Consider the following 6519-nt stretch of genomic DNA (forward strand, 5'->3'; position numbering starts at 1 on the left):
TGCTCTCAGAATACGGCTTTTGTTCCACGAGGGGGGTCTTGTAGCTCGATGTTGCGGCGGCATTCAGCTCCGGAGAAAAGTGGTCACGTTTTTAACGAAATCTGCTCTCAAAAACCAGCTTTTGTTGCACGAGGGGGTCTCTTAGCTCGGTGTTGCGGTGCCACTGAGCTCCGGAGAAAAGTGGTCACGTTTTTAACGAAATCTGCTCTCAGAATACGGCTTTTGTTCCACGAGGGGGGTCTTGTAGCTCGATGTTGCGGCGGCATTCAGCTCCGGAGAAAAGTGGTCACGTTTTTAACGAAATCTGCTCTCAAAAACCAGCTTTTGTTGCACGAGGGGGTCTCTTAGCTCGGTGTTGCGGTGCCACTGAGCTCCGGAGAAAAGTGGTCACGTTTTTAACGAAATCTGCTCTCAGAATACGGCTTTTGTTCCACGAGGGGGGTCTTGTAGCTCGATGTTGCGGCGGCATTCAGCTCCGGAGAAAAGTGGTCACGTTTTTAACGAAATCTGCTCTCAAAAACCAGCTTTTGTTGCACGAGGGGGTCTCTTAGCTCGGTGTTGCGGTGCCACTGAGCTCCGGAGAAAAGTGGTCACGTTTTTAACGAAATCTGCTCTCAGAATACGGCTTTTGTTCCACGAGGGGGGTCTTGTAGCTCGATGTTGCGGCGGCATTCAGCTCCGGAGAAAAGTGGTCACGTTTTTAACGAAATCTGCTCTCAAAAACCAGCTTTTGTTGCACGAGGGGGTCTCTTAGCTCGGTGTTGCGGTGCCACTGAGCTCCGGAGAAAAGTGGTCACAGTTTTAACGAAATCTGCTCTCAGAATACGGCTTTTGTTCCACGAGGGGGGTCTTGTAGCTCGATGTTGCGGCGGCATTCAGCTCCGGAGAAAAGTGGTCACGTTTTTAACGAAATCTGCTCTCAAAAACCAGCTTTTGTTGCACGAGGGGGTCTCTTAGCTCGGTGTTGCGGTGCCACTGAGCTCCGGAGAAAAGTGGTCACGTTTTTAACGAAATCTGCTCTCAGAATACGGCTTTTGTTCCACGAGGGGGGTCTTGTAGCTCGATGTTGCGGCGGCATTCAGCTCCGGAGAAAAGTGGTCACGTTTTTAACGAAATCTGCCCGCCCGCTCGCTCGCCTCACTCGCTCGCCTCGCCTCGCTTCGCTTCGCTCGATCGACACGGCCGGCATGACTCCGCCAGCTACGCTCGCTCGCCCGCCCGTCCGCTCGCCTCACTCGCTCGCCTCGCCTCGCTTCGCTCGCTCGCTCGACACAGCCAGCATGGCTCCGCCAGCTACGCTCGCTCGCCCGCCCGTTCGCTCGCCTCACTCGCTCGCCTCGCCTCGCTTCGCTCGCTCGCTCGACGCAGCCAGCATGGCTCCGCCAGCTACGCTCGCTCGCCCGCCCGTTCGCTCGCCTCACTCGCTCGCCTCGCCTCGCTTCGCTCGCTCGCTCGACACAGCCAGCATGGCTCCGCCAGCTACGCTCGCTCGCCCGCCCGTTCGCTCGCCTCACTCGCTCGCCTCGCCTCGCTTCGCTCGCTCGCTCGACGCAGCCAGCATGGCTCCGCCAGCTACGCTCGCTCGCCCGCCCGTTCGCTCGCCTCACTCGCTCGCCTCGCCTCGCTTCGCTCGCTCGCTCGACACAGCCAGCATGGCTCCGCCAGCTACGCTCGCCCGCCCGCCCGTTCGCTCGCCTAACTCGCTCGCCTCGCCTCGCTTCGCTCGCTCGCTCGACACAGCCAGCATGGCTCCGCCAGCTACGCTCGCCCGCCCGCCCGTTCGCTCGCCTAACTCGCTCGCCTCGCCTCGCTTCGCTCGCTCGCTCGACACAGCCAGCATGGCTCCGCCAGCTACGCTCGCTCGCCCGCCCGTTCGCTCGCCTCACTCGCTCGCCTCGCCTCGCTTCGCTCGCTCGCTCGACACAGCCAGCATGGCTCCGCCAGCTACGCTCGCCCGCCCGCCCGTTCGCTCGCCTAACTCGCTCGCCTCGCCTCTCCTCGCTTCGCTCGCTCGACACAGCCAGCATGGCTCCGCCAGCTGCGCTCGCTCGCCCGCCCGCTCGCTCGCCTCACTCGCTCGCCTCGCCTCGCTTCGCTCGCTCGCTCGACACAGCCAGCATGGCTCCGCCAGCTACGCTCGCTCGCCCGCCCGTTCGCTCGCCTCACTCGCTCGCCTCGCCTCGCTTCGCTCGCTCGCTCGACACAGCCAGCATGGCTCCGCCAGCTACGCTCGCTCGCCCGCCCGCTCGCTCGCCTCACTCGCTCGCCTCGCCTCTCCTCGCTTCGCTCGCTCGACACAGCCAGCATGGCTCCGCCAGCTGCGCTCGCTCGCCCGCCCGTTCGCTCGCCTCACTCGCTCGCCTCGCCTCGCTTCGCTCGCTCGCTCGACACAGCCAGCATGGCTCCGCCAGCTACGCTCGCCCGCCCGCCCGTTCGCTCGCCTCACTCGCTCGCCTCGCCTCGCTTCGCTCGCTCGCTCGACACAGCCAGCATGGCTCCGCCAGCTACGCTCGCTCGCCCGCCCGTTCGCTCTCCTCACTCGCTCGCTCGCTTGACACAGCCAGCATGGCTCCGCCAGCTACGCTCGCTCGACCCCTCGACACGGCCGGCATGGCTCCGCTAGAGCACTATATAGCTCCTTCGGAGCAGAGTAGCACAATCTAGAGCAGCGCCGTCTCTCGGCGACTAGCGGCGAACGCCCGGAGGTTCCAACTGCGGTCAGAAATGCATGGGGAACGTGAGGAAATCGTTGTTTCTTCAGTATTGTGGGGATGTACGGAATAGCAATAGTTTTTGACATAATAATGAAACATTTTAGAATAATTTCCGCCAAGGTTTGTGCCACGCAAGGACGTAACTTTTTTTTTTAAATTGCTTGTCGGCATCATGCAGCAGATGACACGTCGACGTCACACCATTCACATGACCCACTTCGGCCAACCCAAAAAGCCCATCTCCGCTGCGAGCAAGAATCGTCTGCTTCAAACGCCATTGCCTTGGAAATTGCATTCTCAAAACTTGCACACGCATCCGATATTGTTAAAACTCTGATAAAGTGTTTAGTGCTTTACTAACTTCACGACAGACTAGTTTTTAAAAGTGTGAACTTGCCGTTCATTTTTTAATTACCCGTGTTGTGTAGATCTCCATGTAACCTCCCATAGGGGGGCCGCCTCCTGGAACCCTGCGTACCACTTGAAACGCGCCGAACCGCTCTGTCGGCCATGTTGTCGTAAAAACACGCGGTTCAAAGGATTGCGCTACTCTGCTCCGTAGGAGCTATACAGTCCTCTAGGCTCCGCCAGCTACGCAGCTACGCTCGCTCGCTCGCCCGCTCGACACGGCCGGCATGGCTCCGCCAGCTACGCAGCTACGCTCGCTCGCTCGCCCGCTCGACACGGCCGGCATGGCTCCGCCAGCTACGCTCGCTCGACACGGCCGGCATGGCTCCGCCAGCTACGCAGCTACGCTCGCTGGCTCGCCCGCTCGCTCGACACGGCCGGCATGGCTCCGCCAGCTACGCTCGCTCGACACGGCCGGCATGGCTCCGCCAGCTACGCAGCAGGAGACAAGTCTTAGCGGACAGCCGCTCGACAGTCCCCCCACATGTCCCTCCCGTCGCCGCCTGCGTTCGACTTTGCGATCCCCAGCACTTGGGAACAATGAATTACAGTCTTCGAAGACTTCGGCTTCGCTTCGGGACTACACCTAGCCGCCGACGAAGTCCAGGTACGGACTCTTCTCCACCTCATGGGCTCCCACGAGGCTCGGCGCGTACTCGAGACATTCGGCCTGTCTTCGGAAGCGCTACTGTCCTTCGACGCCGTGAAAGAAGCCTTCACACGCCACTTCGTGCATCCCACCAACGAGGTATACGCAAGCGTCGTGTTTCATCGTCGCATCCAAGAACCCGGCGAAAGCGTGGACGCGTTTTTCACGGGGCTCCGGTCCCTCGTCAAGAAAAGCGGTTACGCGTCGACAGCAGTTGAAGACCGACTCGCAAGGGACCGCTTCGTCGTGGGGCTTCACTACAAGGGCAGTCGTCAACAAACTTTGCCGAAGTCCCAAGCTATCGCTGGACGAAGCCCGCCTCCAGGCTCGTGTCCACGAGGACGCCGGGCGTGCACGTAACACGCTCTTCGCACAGTCTGTTCCTGGCCACGTGGTCGCCGAGACACGCAAGCACGACTCCGAGGGTCGACAACGCTCCGGGGCAAAAAAAGCGCAAGAACACACGCACTGGCAAGCACGCGGCCCGCGACAAGCACGGCAGCGACAACCTCTGCCGTTACTGCGGCCGCACCGCTCACCCCCGTGCAACCGCCGCAAGCGGAAAGGTCACTACGCAGCCGTTTGCGAACAGCGGGACCGACTTGGCTCTCTTCAGCTGCACGCGGTGATGCCGCGCCCCTTAGCCAAGTTCACGCAAGTCTCCGTCGACGGTCACTCCGTGAACATCAAGGTCGACACCGGCGCCGAAGTCACAGCCGTACCCGAGACTTTTCCAGGCCTCCCTCCACAACTTCAACCGGCAGAAGGACAGCTCACGGGACCTTTGGAACACGGCCCGAAACTGTCGACGGGCCCCACGAGCTCCTTCCGACCGCACGGGTATGACGAACACGGCTTCTCCTGGATACGGGTGGCAGAAGCCGAAATTATTTCGAAGATAAATTATGTGCTTGTGTGTGGAGCGGCAGAGCATAAAGCAAAAGAGACGGCGACGTTGTAAAGTTTCTACGAACGTTTGAATACTCCTAAAAGGTTTGAAGGCTCGTTCCCGGCATATATGTGGAAAGCTAACTGCGCCGATCTATTTATTGACCATGCATGCTTGTCCGACTGAAATTAAAGACGACATTCTTGAACCCGCTTGTCGACGCAGGAAATTCTCAAATTTGTGAGAAATTCTGTGGTTCCGACTCGCAGCGTTAAACCGAAGCTTCGCCGATACCGGCACACCGTCATTCGATAGCACGTCAGTTCGTTTTTAGGCGGTATGCACAAACAAAGCTTTCCCGCAACACTTCACTCATATGTTTCGGCTTTCCAATCAAAGTATCTTGATTCGCTGGGCAAAGCAGCATGCAGCGTTCCGACTGTCGTCTCATCTCAACAAATTTTCTGTCGCTGTGCGGTCGGCACGCTACCGTTCGATGGATGAATTCGTTTTCAGCCGAGATAAATGAACAAAGCTTTCCCGCAACGCCAACTGATGCTTCGGCTTTCCAATCTCTGGTTCAGACATCTGCAACGAGCGCGCTATCTACGACTGCCCGACCGTTTCGGATCGGCGCCCTCGGGCGCCTTCGCGTTTGCGCCTCCTTTATGCGGCTGCGCGATGCTGCGATTAGCGTCGCGGAAAAGGTTTGTTCATGCTTCTCGCCTGAAAACGAACTGCCGTACTGTATATTGAATGACGATGTGCCGGTATCGGCCACATCGACAGCTTCCGTCTCGTGCTTTTAGACGGAACTACGAAATATCCGACAAGACTGAGGATTTCCTCCGTGGACAAGCGGGCTCAAATATGTTCATATCTTAAATTTATATATGAACAGCATGCACGGTCACTAGGTAGGTCGGCCGAGGTAACTTTTCACCAATGTGCTGGAAGAGAGTCCTGAAACGTTTCAGAAATATTAAAACGTTCGTAGAAACTTCATAACGTCACCGTCTCTTACTCTGCCGCTCCACACAGGCCTAATTAATTTTTCGCTTCGAAATCATTTCGGCTTCTGCCAGCCGCATCCACTAGATGGCGGGTTCGCCATAACCGTGCGGTCGGAAGGAGCTCGTTCGGCTCGTCCCTAGTTTCGGTATTTTGCGCTCCTGTACGCCATGCGTCGTGTAGTTGCAGCGCTCGGAATATGAAACTCGGAGCGGTCAGATAAAGGTAAAGGAGGGCCGAATTCACGCGCCTAAGGATTGCGCTTTTCCCGCTGAACGATGAGCTTCCACTACGCCGACCACGTCGACGATCACCACCGACGCTATGTGTGCAGATAGCAGGAACCGCGACCGGCACCACCGGCATGCAACGCGCTGACCTGTGATTGTCTGTCGGTGTGGTCGCTCCCTTCGTTCCCGAACTCGCGTCTGTTACGTCACGGCGCGGTGGTGGCGCGTCGGACGCACTTCCGGTCTGAGGCTGTGGGCGGAAGCGGCCATGGGGCACGTGCATTATTGTGTTACTTCGGAAGAAACCCGACAAAACTTGCCTTCTTGTCAAAACGCCGCGACTGAGCCTTTACCAAAAGGGTCGGGAAAGGTTTGAAGGTCTGTTTTTATGCGTTTTCTGCCTGCTCGGTTCGTCAGAAAACCTGAACAGGGGCCGCGAAAAAGGAAAAACAGACGCCGTCGGACCACGATTGCTTGGGCGGAAAGCACTTAGGATTGAATTCACGGATACTTGTGATCGTCAGATTTATTTGTTTTGTCCCAGAATGAACGCGGGAAAACCGCCAACTTGCACCGTAGTGCTGCTTAGTTGCCATTAATGCAGGGACTGTGGGCTCG

The sequence above is a fragment of the Ixodes scapularis genome, unplaced genomic scaffold (genome assembly GCF_016920785.2).
Source record: "Ixodes scapularis isolate PalLabHiFi unplaced genomic scaffold, ASM1692078v2 PGA_scaffold8__174_contigs__length_109621045, whole genome shotgun sequence".
In the NCBI taxonomy this organism is placed as follows: Eukaryota; Metazoa; Arthropoda; class Arachnida; order Ixodida; family Ixodidae; genus Ixodes; species Ixodes scapularis.